This window comes from Elgaria multicarinata, chromosome 4 (assembly GCF_023053635.1).
Source record: "Elgaria multicarinata webbii isolate HBS135686 ecotype San Diego chromosome 4, rElgMul1.1.pri, whole genome shotgun sequence".
Classification (NCBI taxonomy): domain Eukaryota; kingdom Metazoa; phylum Chordata; class Lepidosauria; order Squamata; family Anguidae; genus Elgaria; species Elgaria multicarinata.
In genome coordinates, this window is record NC_086174.1 from 143,022,319 (window position 1) to 143,036,721 (window position 14,403).

Genomic DNA, 14,403 nt, shown 5'->3' on the forward strand with positions numbered 1-14,403 from the left:
TTTTTTTACAACAGATCTACACTACGCAGGATATAACACTTTGAAAACATTTTGAAGACTGTATAGGGAGTGTGTCCTTGGCCTCCACAGTTGTCACTACTGTTATAAACTGTTTTAAAGCAGTAGTGTAATCCTGCCCATATTATGTGGTTAATAAAAACTCCATCCCACACTCATTACTGCACGCTCATTACTGGGCACTCACAGAGTTTGCTCAGGTCCCTCACATGATGTCATCTGCCTCCTGGCCACCTTCCGCCTCTTCTGGCCTTCCTTGTGCAACAACAACAAAAACCTGGTTAAGTCCGATGTTCTTTTAAACTCGGAATTGCTGCTGTCTCCTGCTGTGTGCAGGAGAAGCAGCGCCATTAGAACAGCGGACTCAATGGGCCTTGTGCTTGTTGGGTACGTCCTCTTTTGAAAGAGGAAGTAACTGAGGAACGAAAGCACAGGCGGAGAAGCAAAGGTAGAGAGCATGTTAACCCCCGGTGCGATGGAGCTTTTAAGTTTTCAGCACAATCCTCTGTAAGTCTACTCAAAAGTAAGCAACACTGCGTTAAATGGGACTTGCTTCTTGGTAAGTGTGTATAGGATTGCAGCCTCATCTGGGTTGATTTTGCAAAAAATAAAATCCTGGGCAGAGAGAAATTGATTGGAAGTGGGCATTCATGCCTCTACTGTAATGTGCAACTGTAACTTATTTCCTAACTGTGCTTGTGAATGTGTTCACCAATAGGCTGAATGTGACAATAGAGCCAATCTGAACTGAGCAGTGATTAAGAACAGAGTGGATTTCATATGAACAAGTCTCCCTGCTCTCCTCTTCGCTTATACAAAAGAAACATTAATAATTTGGTATGGCGAGCTTGAAAATATCACAGCCAGAAATAAATGTTGGCATAAAGAACGTGTGGGGAAAGGATGAGTGGCTTCCCATTTTGCAAGAACAAAAGCACCCATAAATTGCAATGCATTACAGGCTCAGGCCAGTGACAAAACTTTACGAGTTAGATGTGGATGGAAAGATGATTCCCTGATTGCATTGAGAGCCTGTAATGCAATTTTCAAATCTAGTTTGTGCGAAGAGATGTCAACATTTTACCTACAGGGATAGTGATCTAAGATGAAAGGAAGCAGTAAAGACAATTCTGCTAGAAGTTGATGAAAATTAAGCTTTTGACACGTGGCACTTTGGATGAGCTAAATGCTGGCCTTTTAGCTCTGGTGCTACAAGCCAGAATGGTCTTGTTGTGTTTTCCTTCAAGCAATGACTCAAATCAACGCACCAGAGCATCCCTCTTCCTTGAAGGAAGGCCTTCTGCTAGTTAAGTCATTCCTACCTATGAAGTGAAAGAGCTTCCTTACTGAATATAGAAGACATCTGAAGACATCTGGGGTGCAAGTGATGCTAATGATAATGGAAGTTTCCTCTAGCACATTACCTCACCATAGAATCAGATGTATGAGAAACTGTTGGAGATGCTGTCTCATGGACAGAACAAGGAACAGCAATAACCCTATGTCCTAACAGAAACCCCCCATGGTGTGTTTCAGGGGAAAATAGCTCTCTCAGTGTTTCTTTGAGTCTTGTCAACATTTATGGACAGTTCCATAAGGACGCAAGACATTTGCTGCTGGTTTTACTTGCTGAAGTGTTTTTACTCTTTGGTACAGATTTTATCTTGGTTTAAATGTTATGGGTTATATTTATTTTAAATGTTAAATAAACAAATGAATAAAATGAAGTTGTTGTAACATTTACAACAGGATATTGTATGTAAAATCCTTTAATCAATATGCACGCATCCACACCCCAAATAGGCAGGACTCACTGAGGGTGTGTGGAGAGAAGATAAAATGGATGCAACTGCTTTACAATGCAAGTAATAAGTGCATATAATGCTAACAAGATAAGCTGCACTTGTTTACTAGTAATATAATAAATGTTAATACTACTCAACTCTTTTGGATTTTAATTTGATAGGTGATAGATAAAAAAATATTGTGTGTGTGTTTGTGTGTGTATGTGTGTGTGTGTGTGTGTGTATAGTAGGGGATGAGTGATCTATGTAGACCAATTGGATAACCCCGGATAAAACCAAGGTTAAAAGCTATACTGAAAGCAAAGTTCAAACACAGCCCAGCTAAGAGTTCTTTCCTGAACTATGATCATAGGCCCTAGCACCCTAGTGATCAGGAGTGGGTCCAAAAGCAGGAAAGAATTGGAACAGACAGGAAAGGAGGAGGTTAAGCAAACATACATGACTTGGATAAGGACTAGAACATTAAGAAGAACCTTGTTGGATCAGACCAAGGTCCATTTAGTGGCTAATGGCTAGCTTTACTTCTGAGGTGGCTTAAAATTGGTAAGAATCACATTTTTGCCCTGCCCTCTCTGCCTTTGACCCTGCTCACAGAGAGAATGTGGCTCCTGAGACCTTTCCCAGTTTGGAATGTGGCTGTTGCACTGAAGAAAGTCTCCCACCCCTGCTCTGGCCAACCGCCCTGTGTTCTGACAAAGCCATCTAAGTCAGAGGCCATCATCACCTCATTTTGTGACACCAACATGCGCAAGTGAAGTATGTGGGTTGCGGGGTACTTCTTCTTTTTGCTGAGTCTGCAGCCTTCCACTTCCACTGAGTGAACATGAGGTCTAGTGTTAGATTAGCAAGATGATCAGCATTCAGGCAGTGCTGTGGCCCAGAATCAGGCATATAAGAACTGCTAAGATCATCTTCTTGGCCCGCCGCTCTGACCATGTCACTCCACTTCTGAAATCTCTTCATTGGCTTCCAATCACTCCAGAATCCAATATAAACTTCTCCTGCTGACCTTCAAAGCTTTTCACGGTCTAGCTCCTGTCTATCTCTCCTCTCTCATCTCACACTATTGCCCCGCTCGTGCTCTCCGCTCCTCTGATGCCATGCTTCTCGCCTGCCCAAGGACCTCCACTTCCCTTACTCGGCTTCGTCCTTTTTCTTCTACTGCCCCTTACGCCTGGAACGCTCTTCCAGAACACTTGAGAACTACCAACTCAATCACAGCTTTTAAAACTCAGCTAAAAACTTTTCTTTTCCCTATAGCTTTTAAATGTTGAGTTTGTTCTGACTCTATACTGTTAGCCTCACCCTACCCGGTGCCTGTTTACACTTCCCTGTGCCTGTTTGCATTCTCTTTCCCTCCTTATTGTTTACTACAACTTTATTAGATTGTAAGCCTATGTGGCAGGGTCTTGCTATTTACTGTGTAATCTGTACAGCACCATGTACATTGATGGTAATATATAAATAAATAAATAAATAAATAAATAATAATAATAATAATAGAAGATAGGAGAGCGGCCAATTCAGGGCAGGATATAGCCCTGATACCCAGCTTTGGCTGGATCAGACTCAATGTTAGAGTCAACTAAGGGTCAAATCGATGAACAGGGAAAAGGTCAAATGCAAACTATTTACCCGAATTATCCACCGTCCCTTTCTCCACCAATATTCTATATATTTCACTCATCAACCCTTTTAACACTGTTCTTTTCTCCCTTTCATTATCTCTCTTAACTATTAGTTCCTCAAACTTTGTTAATTCTCTACAATCTCCATTATCTCTTACCCACTTTTTAGTCCACTGTTTGGGAGACAGATTTGAAGGTACAAATAGGACAACAGGGTTGGGAGGGATTATGGAAACAAAGAGCGTTGAGAAATATGTCAGTAAGAATAAAAGAGAATTATTTTAAAATTGTATGGAGGTGGTACCTAACTCCGGTTAGATTGAATAAGATAAACAATCAGCAATCAGAAAATTGTTGGAGAGGTTGTGGGGTTAAAGGAACGTATTTGCATATGTGGTGGGAATGTAACTATGTTCAGAAATCGTGGAAGATGGTGTTTTTGGAGATTGAAGAAATTGTGGAAATGAAGATAGATCGAACACCAAAAGTTGCATTGCTGTCACTATTTGAAGAAGACTTTAAATGTAAAAAGGAAATTAAGGAACTGATAACGAATTTGTTGATCGCAGCAAGATTGATTGTACCTAGGAACTGGAAGATTCAAGGGGAATATTCTATTGAAGAATGGTATAAAGAAGTATGGGATATAGCTATCAATGATAAATTAACAAGTAATATTAAATGGAGAAGAGGTATAGCTAAATCAAATGATTTTGAAGGAATTTGGAAACAGTTCCTAATATTTGTGTTTTCTAAAGGAAGTGGGAAACCACCAGCAGAAGAAAGTATGAGATTCTGGAATCAGGAATGAGATCCCGAGGTGGGGGGTGCACTTGTATGTTAATTTTGATTATGTTATTAAGATAAGATATTATGTATTCAATATTCAACATAGTATGTTGAATATTGCAGTATGTTGTTGTTGTTGTCTTTTTATGTGAAATGTAAATGTGTATGTTTAAGTAATGTAGAAAAATAAATATATATATATATAAAAAAAAAAAGAAAGAAAAGGTCAAATGCAGAGTTATCAGTTCAGCAAGAGAATAGTTCAAAGTAGGAGAAGTAAGGAAATGGGCAATGGTGAAAGCCACAGCATTACCAGGCAAGAAGATGAGTTCCAAAAGAAAGGTCTGAGGAGCAGTCAAGATTCAAATATGGGTGAGCAGTCAAACATAAACATAGTCTAAGAAGCAGAGTCAAGCAAGAGTCCAAGGGCCTTGCTAGACCTAACTTAGAATTCGTGTGGGAGGAGGGGCCAGCCCACGCTAGAAGTAGCACGGGCTGTCACTCCTTTCCACACGTCAGATGCGACGGGGAAAGGAAAGCCCCGTCGCGTCCTCCATTTTGTTTAAGAACTTAAAGGGGCAGGGTGCGCAGGAGCGCACCAGCGACAGAAGGTAGGCTTCTTTTTTTAAAAAACAGGGTTCCCCGCTCCCCCCTGCCCCCAATTCCCCCCCACAATGTCTGATGCCCCCCTGCCCGCCCCCCCACTTGCCCTTTCGCTTGCCCCTTCACTCGCCCCCTCGCTCACCCGCTCACTCGCCTGCTTGCCCCCTCGCTCGCCCGCCCGCTTGCCCCCTCGCTCGCCATGTCCATCCCCCGCTCGCTAGCCTGCTCGCCATGTCCGATGCCCCCTCCGCCCCCCCGTCCATGATCTCCTCCCCAGCCCGATGGGCACAGTGCTCCATAGGAGTAAGCGAGCAGCCAAGAAAAGCCACGGAACTAGCTAGTCCTTCTGCAGCCCTGGGCTCAGCCCGGGGCTGTGGAAAAACTGGGTCACAAGCGGATCCGGTTATCCCGGGTCAAGGGAGGGTTTAGCCCGGCCTGACCCTGGGATCCCCTGTGCATCGTCTGCATGCACAGCAGGGAGCCCAGGCCTCGCGCCGGGCTAAACCCTAGTCTAGGAAGGCCCCAAGTGTCAGTAGCATGGAGTTTTACTCACAGGGCAAGATCAGAGAAAGCAGAGTTCATGGCACTAGAGCTAGCAGTAAAACATTGTTTCTATTAGCTACCAAGCTTCAACTGAATGCTTGTATAGCCACAGCTTCAGGAGCCCCACCCAGGGCTCAGCTGAAATTCATCATAGATCTTCTGGAAAATATCCTACTAATGAGGAGGACTTTGATCATGAGAAGGTGTTTATTCCTGAAAAGCCTTTGTTTGCAACCAAGCATGCCTTCTCAGTAGGGGTGTGATCCGCTCCGATTAGGAGCGTAGAAGCAGTAGAGGATTGGCCTGCTCCGCCTTACCCAGAGGTGGAGTAGGAGCGGACCGCGGACCCCCTAGAAGCAAGGCGAAGAGAAGCGACCATTTTTCGGAGCTCCGAGTTCAGGCGGAGCGCTCCGGTCGCCATCTTGAAAACATTTCGCCATAGGATTGCATTGCGGCAAATAATCGCGCATAACTAGGTTGTTTTTGAAGCTATCGTTCTAGAAATTCTTGTGCTCAGAGAGTCATGGATGGGGGTCATTTTGAGACCACTCTCACCTCTCTGCGTTGTCTGGGTCGCGTGCTATACTTTTGTGAAAATCGGGTCAACCGCGCGGCTCAAACGGCGTTTTCGGCTTTTCGCCCATAGGATTGCATTGAGGGAAAGAATCGGGGATAACTGGGGGGGTTAAGCTATCATTCTGAAAATTCTTGTGCACAGAGAGTCATGGATGGGGGTCATTTTGAGACTACTCTCAACTTTCTGCATCGTACGGGTCGCGCGCTAGAAGTTTTTAAAAAATCGGCGGGAAAAATACCTTTTTCAAAGGGCTGAGGGGCAGAGTCAGCTCCCGGTCATGATGATCCCAAAGTTAGAGGAGGGCATAGGCAAAACAGGTAACTTGGGATTCTGGGAAACTTCTCTTTCTTCAAAAAACACGGGCTTTTCCCCGTGTTTTTTAACACAGTAGCCCCACCAAATGCACAAACACAACCTGAAATCATATACTAAGCCAAGAATAAGAGATAGAAACACAGCACTGCTCCCCACCCTAACCTTGGTGAACAACTGAATAGATGTGGTGCAAGGGGATGAGCTCCCCTAGGTCATCTCATCGTGGACGTGCCCCCACTCTCTCCTGCACTGGAAGGCCATTAGAGCCTTCCAAAGAGAGTAAAACGGTGGAGCAATGCCTATCATGAGTTGAAGTGAATGCTCACTTTTCAGTGGTGGAGCAATGCCTGTTATGAGTTGAAGTGAGCGTTTTACTTCTTCTCAGAGCTGTTGGTGGCTGTCTTGAACTGGCAGCTACTTCCCCCTCCCCCGGGCACGTCCCCCTATTGCTGGTAAAAGACAGATATAGCCTTTTTAAAAAAATTCTTCTTGCTGTTTATTGAGCAACACTGCTGCTTTTAATTCCACCCCTCCTTTGTTTATTTATTGATTCATTCCATTTTATATGCATTACTGGCTTATCCTTGGCTCACTTCCTTATGCCCCCAGAAATGCCAGCTGCATGCCTGCCTGCCTTCCCTCCCTCCTCCCCTGCCCACCTCGCAGGGATGTTGTGCGTGGGGTGCCCGATTTTCAAAAATTCGCCAAAAATCAGGGGATGATGGGATTGCTTTGAAACTTGGTGTGCGTGTGTATATCCCCATGAGGTGTCATGGTGCCAAACATGAGGTTTCTAACTTGAACAGAAAAAAAGTTGTATAATTTTTTAGCTTTCAATGCAAGCCTATGGGGGGGGGAAAACGGAGCTCCGGATCCGGATCCGGAGCTCCGGGCGGAGCGGAGCGGAAGTGGGCGGAGCGGGGGCGGGGTGGAGCGGCCCGATCCGGAAAATGGCGGATCTGCAAGTGAAGCGGAGCGGGGGGTCCGTGCACACCCCTACTTCTCAGGAGCCCTACTGGCCTGCTTCTTGAAACAACAATGACAGGTTGGAGACAAGGTGAGTGCTTAGGCCACAGCTAGACCTAAGGTTTATCCTGGGATCATCCAGGGTTCGCCCCTGCCTGAGCACTGGATCCCCTGTGTGTCACCTAGATGAACAGGTTTGACCCCTGGACGATCCAGGGATAAACCTTTGGTCTAGCTTAGTCTTTCAGAGGCAAAGTTCCCCTCCTCTTGCAGGAATGGACCTGCAGCCACCTCCCCCACAGGTCCATGTTCCTATGGGTCTCCTAACTTGGGTTATTCCTCAACATAGTCCATTTTTGGGAGCTCTTCCCCTGAGAAGAATTCCTCCTGTGGGGGCATGACACCGGACAGGATACAGAAATAGGGTTTCAGAATCAAGGAAGGAGAATAGGGACAAAAGTGTAATGAAAAAGAGCAATGAGGGGGAGAGAGAGAGAGAGAGAGAGAGAGACTCAGAGGGGCTGCTAAAGCCCCCTCACCAATAGATTGCAAATATAGTAGGATGCCCAAAGAACCTAGCTAGGGCATGTTCATGGTTTTACAAGACAAGCATGTCACCATATGTACTTTCTACTCATACATTGATTTCTTCAATGGAAGTAATCACCAAAAAAGAGGACATAGTTTTGCATGAAATGTGCATATATTAATGTATATGTATAGATCCAAATTTAGAAATTAATACTATAATTTAAATAGAAATACAACACATCTCATCTTATTGGGGAAGTTACTGGTAAAGTGACCTGTTGGCTGACCAGTCTGCAGCTGATGAGAAACTTCAAGCCCCCAGCTTGCTCTGACTTGCAAGAATGATAACCTTCTGATAACCTTTCCTGCCACTCATTACAAAAATAACCACCCTATTTCCTCAAAATATAAAATTAGTTGACAGTATCTACGGATGATATTCTGGAGGTGACGGACTCGACCTTGGGGGAGCTAGGGGTGGCGACGGCCGACAGAAAGCTCTGGCGTGGGCTGGTCCATGAAGTCACGAAGAGTCGGAAGCGACTGAACGAATAAACAACAACAACATCTATGTGCTCAGGCCATTTGTCCTGACCTATCTCTTTGTCTTACAACAACAGTGCAACTGGCATTACTAATGTATATTAAAAAGAGAAAGCAAGCAAACAAAACAAAAAACCTACTGGGGATGTTTCCCTAAAGATTTTGTTGTACTTCTGCAAGCCTTGGGGCTCTCCCAAATATGCTGATATCTCACTCTTGTTCTTCAGTGGCCTCGATTTGGCTACAATCCTCTTTGCACTCACCAATGGAGTTTGCTGTTAGTAGGACTGATTGCAATGCGATACACTTCCCCTGGCCAAAGCATTGAAATAAACCAACAGATTAAATGTTCACTCTCAGTTCTGTGATTGGTAGTGCCTCACTGTTATATCATGCAGATCCAATCCAACTTGGACGTTGCATGCAGATGTTGCTGTTATAGCAGAGTCTGAGGCAAAGACTCCCAGTTCTGAGTTCCCCATCATTCCGTGAGGCTGCGACAACCTGAAGGAGGAGGAGGAGGAGGAGGAGGCCTTTTCAGTGGTAGCTGTGGGTTGTGGAATAGCCTCCCAGAGAAGCAGTTCTTTTACAAGGGGCTGCAAGATCTGCTGATTCAGGAGGGAGACTGGGAGCTGAGGTCAGATCACACATTCTGCTTCTTTTGTATGCTTGACTTACGATGAAATCTTGTTGTTTTGGAATGGTGTATTTAATTATTGTTGTGGGCTGCTTGAAGTGTAGGATGAGGTGGTATATAAACGTTTCAGAAAGAGGGGGCAGAAAGAAAGAAAGAAAGAAAGAAAGAAAGAAAGAAAGAAAGAAAGAGTGAGTGAGTTCCAAGAAAGCTAGTGCTTTCTTGTGTCAGCACTTAGCAGTTCATTGTGTTATTCATTATTTAGCAACCATGCTTTTTGGATGGCTGTCAGACATACTTTTGCAATCCCTGGAAGAAGTCAATTTCAAACCTCAGAGGGTCTGTCTGACGGATGAAGAAAAAAACTCAGATTTTATTTTTAGCACTTGGGAGCACATGACTCCAATCCACCCTATTTTTTTTTCTGGGTAAATGAATGGGGTGGGATGTGTGTTTCAGGGCTGGAAGGGGTAGCACAACGAAGAATGCACAATGACGTGTGAGCAGCAAAGGCCGTTTCTACACCTGCCCTTTTTCCAGGGATCGTCCCGGGATCATCCTTGTGCATGCCAATGACACACAGGGGATCCCGGGAGCAGGCAGGGATGATCCCTCCATTTCACTGGGATAAGCCTTAGGTGTAGAAAGGCCCAAATAGTCTTGTGGCAACTTAAAGGCTAACAAATTTATTCTGGCATAAACTTTCATGGAGTTTCATGGCACTTCATCAAATGCATGGAGTATTATGGAGAGTTTCAGATGTTTATGCACTACATATTGCTGGGACTATTGGGGAGGGGGCAAAATTGCAAACAGTGAGGTTAGAAGGAAATTCAGTGCACTGAGGGCGACAACCACATTTTTAACTGCAGCAATTTGCAATGCACCTACTGCTGTAAACAAACATCTTGGTACTAGGTAAGCCAATTGACACATGTGTGAGAAAATTTCACTATCCTGATTCAAACCTCTGGTGACAAAATTAAACCTGCTGATGAATTCTAACCCATCACATTGCCATTTCTGATGTCAGATTTGTGCCCATTTATTAGAATGGATGTGTATGGGGGGGAGAGATGTATTTTCCTCCCTCTCATAATACTAGAACTTGGGGGTCATCCAATGAAACAATGTGGCTGGAGATTCAGAACAAATCAAAAGAAGGACTTCTTCACAGAATGCAAAATTAATGTATGGAATTCAGTGGCCATCACCATCACAATGTGTGATGGTGATGGCCACTAGATTACATGTCTATCGGATGATATTAGACATGTTCCAGGAGGAGAAGTCCATCAGTGGTTAATATTAATCAGGCTCTATGCAACCTCCAGGTCCCGAGGTAATACCAGTTGCTGGGCATGAACAGTCCATCTTGTGGACTTTCCATAGGAATTGCCACTGCCCAGTATGAGAAAAAGGATGCTGGAATGGTTGGATCTTTGGTCTGATCCAGCAAAGAGCTCCTTAAGTTCTTTTCATGTATTCATTATCCTAAATAGGACCATCAGTAACTATGCAAACTACTTGGAAAATTAATCACTGTATTTGTCCTGGCCTAACTCAGTTTACAGTTCCTAATAGAGGGCCATACAAAGCAGTGGCATATACTGGAAGGGCAGGGGCACATCTGATGGAACAGCATCACATCCAGTTATGATCAGAAATAGGCGAAACCTGTCAGGACTGTGGACAGGACAGATTTGTGCTGGCTAGAACACACCTGAGGAGAGCTGTTGTCTTAGCAACATTCAGATGCCTTCTGAAGCTTTATGAAGGCTGGCTGGCTGATCTGGATCTGCTGTTAGTCACATCTCCTCTGAGAGATGCTTGTCTCTTAAAGGGCCATTGCCAGATTCTGGTTCATCTGGATGGTGAGAATTGCATCAGGGATGTGTCCTCTGAATCAGAGGAGTCTGGAAAAGCCACATTCTCTGGCTTGGGAGGTCCTGGAGTAGCAGACAATGGCTTACTGGATGTTGCCTCCACCACAACTTGAGTCCTCCTCTGAGCAAAGGGGAGATTGGGGCCAGAGAACATGGCAGTATTGTCCTGTGAAATGATGAGAAGAGTCTTCTGTTTCCCTGGATATTCTGATCATGGACAGTAAAATTCTTCACACTATTTGAGTCCAGCCAAATTTTGAGAGTTCCTTTTGGCGTTAGTTCATCTCTAACTAAATCTTTGACATTTTGGCTGAAACTGAACAGCACACACATTCAAAAAGATTTATTCCAAATGCAAACTAAACTATCCCAAAAGTACACATACACACACAATAATATCCCCAAAGCCAACTAAATACAAAAATGGAGGCCAGTTTTGTTTCTTCACACAATTGTGGTCCTATTTTCATCTATGACGTGTTGGAGTACAAAGCCTATGCAGGGTTAGGCAACCTGTGCCCTCCAGATGTTTTGGCCTACATCTCCTCAAATCCCTAACCATTAGCCTGGGGCTGGTGAGAGTCGTTGTCCAGGATATATGGAGGGCAAAATGTTGGGGAAGACTGGATGACATTATTATGCCTCCTTGATGAATGACACACACAAAAGGGCCTTTTTCTCTCCACCACTGTGGGGAGGTGAAAAGAACGGGCTTCACCCATACATATTATTTACGTAATTCAATGGTGAAGGATGTATGCATATGCACACCTGGGTCACTTTCTTTATTCTTGGTGGCAAAACATGAAAGGGAAGAGTGCTGCCTGGGCAAAAGGATGAGATACATAAATGCTGTTTGTATAGTGGTGGGGTGATGCATACTTGACATGGACAAGAACATGGCCACAACACACATCCAATTCCATTTCGTTGAATCTGCTCTGAAATTCTGGAACTCAACTAACTCTTCTGGTATTCTTCATTACAAGAAGATGATGATTATGTTTCTAAAATTTCACTGTATAAGGTGCCATCTTGTGGACAAACTAAGGCATGTTCCTTTAAAAATGGTTAATTCCCGAGACATTGTTAGATTTTCTTGTAACAAGAACAACAAGGGGGCGGGGGGGGGGCAGGGATGGCACCTGAAACACTAACACATTTATTGAGACACAAGACATTATATATCAGAGTCCAGTCCCTAGACCCAAAATAGATTCAGCACCCTGGATAGCTCTTTTTGAGTTCTGGCTGGTCTTGACTGACACCCAGGATGGTTTCACAGCCCCAACAAAATCAGAGCCACCAGCCTCCACTGCCAGGGCCTGCTTCATCAGATTCATGAAATGTTATTCTCAGTTGGAAGATGTAGGGGGGGGGGTTGCACTTGTGCTTCCATGTGTGTGTGAGAGAGAGAGCGGGGCAGGGGAGCGGTATCACAAGACACTTTGTTCTTTAAAATGGATAACATTGCCAAAATCTGTTGCTCAAGTGATACAATACAGTAAGTGTAACTGATCTAAATAATATATATTTTTAATCCAAAAGGTGGTAGCTTTTTTTAAAAAGGGAAATTAATCAGATGGAAATTGTTATTTATAGAATTGTAGATTTCTTATTTATAGGATTATCGTTTAAGGAAATAAGAGGTGTGATTGGTTATGTTCTTTTTAATTTTTCTTATATACATTGCATCTGTTTTCTCATGCAGCAGATCTAATACTTGGTTTAAATTGGTCTGTAGTTCTTTGTTCATGTGGAATCATCATTCTTGTACCTGCTTAAGGTGAGGGATGGGTGAGGATTTTATTTGGTTCTTTTTTATATGTAACAATTACCAAAATATGCAAAGTTCTTCATAAATGAGACAAACTTGAGAGAAAGTGAAATGGACAGTTTTACCCATCAGGGCCTGGGGCTTGGAACACTTATCTCTTCAAAGCCTGAATTTAAATTCATGCATATTCAGTCTTGTTTCTAGTACTGAGTTAAGGTTGTCACCTCTTTTTTCTAACCAGTTCCTCACCTTTAACAGCTATATAGCAGGGAGGTACAACATGGTCCATGCCATGCTAGCAATATCTGTACCTATTGAAATTGGCCTGTGGAGATGGGTGAGAATTTTATTCTCTTACTTTCGATCAGAGCTTACCAAAATCCACACGTTTCTTCATAAATGGGATGGAAAAATAGAATCAAATGCGGGAGAAACCAAGCAGACAGAGTCATCCATCCCTGCTGCTTTCTGTGACCATGTTCTCCTCCAATCACAGTGTTTGGGGGAGTGGGAAACACTAACTGGCTGTTAGTGGAGAGGGAGTGGAGAGGGAGCATGTTTCTGCTCAGACTCATAGAAGTCAATCATCCACATTTCTACAGTTTGAAAGTGCTGCTGGGCTGGCTGGCATCATGAGTGAGAAAGCTTCTACACCTGAGTAAAGCACAGGCAGGCTCTTTATTTCAGTTAAACTATTATCCCTGTTGGCTGGCTGGGCTTCCAATCCAGGGGAGGGGGGCTCCGTCCAATAGATCTGGTGGGTACCAGGTTGGAGAAAGCTGGAGTAGAAACTTCCACCAGCAACAATGGAGCTCTGCATCAGCAAAGTAAAGGATAAAAACTCCTTCCATAACTGTGTAGGGGTGGATTAGTGTGTGTGTGTGTGTGTGTGTGTGTGTGTGTGTGTGTGTGTGTGTGTGTGTGTGTTTAAGGGGGATAATGGTTTGAGGGGATTTTTTAATACATATCCTAAAACATCAAGGCATAAATGGATCTGCTACAAACTTGGCCTACCTCAAGCCCTCCTTAAGAGCTAACCATGTCAAGTTTCATCTCTTTATCTTTAAAAATGAGGGAGCTGTAAGCATTTGATTAATTTCCATTGGCGAGCAGTTCCGACAGGGTGGAGTAAGGGGCGCCACTCTGAAATCGGGGCAGAGAATCACCTCAATGGAGCTCTGGCTCGAATTTCAAGATGGAGAAGTCCCACTTCGCATGCCCGTAGGCACGTATTCCCCAGGTGCTCTCTCCTGGTCTGCAGAGCTATGTGAAGTTGTGAAGTGAACATTGGCAAGTATCTCTGAAGAGCTCAAAGAAAGGGGGGGGGCAACCAGAGGGTGCACAGGGATGACCCAAGAATTTTGCTCTCCTCTCATTCCTTGAATGGCACCCCCATTTTCCAGTACAAATCCAATTCATGTTAAGCCAACTATTAATCCAGCTACAACAAGAAACATTTCCAGAGAGCAGTCAGGCCACTGCACAGATGTGTTATGAAATCACTGTAGGGTTTGATTGCTCTTTCTATAAAGGTTTACCACCTGCCACAGGTTCTGTTTACATTTATGCTGATCAATGTTGGCTTTTTGAGGAGTTACTCCAGGGCAAGGTGCAGACAGAAGGTTGAAGTGCCAAGGCCTTCTTCTAAAGGCAGGGCTGGGGCCAAGCGTGGGCATAGATGGGCACCTGCTAAGGACCCACAGCAGGGGGCCACAAAAGACTTGCTAGGGTTCCTCCACTTCACCATTGCAACCTGCCTGATCACCTGTGTCTTACTTTGGCCTAGAC

The 14,403-nt window shown here is 44.2% G+C and overlaps 1 protein-coding gene across 3 annotated transcripts in view; it reads left to right on the top strand.

The window, feature by feature from the left end:
* The window catches only part of ANKEF1 (ankyrin repeat and EF-hand domain containing 1), an 82,404-nt gene that overhangs the window by 25,395 nt on the left and 42,606 nt on the right, over positions 1 to 14,403 (top strand). The gene's annotated exons all lie outside the window — the stretch shown is intronic.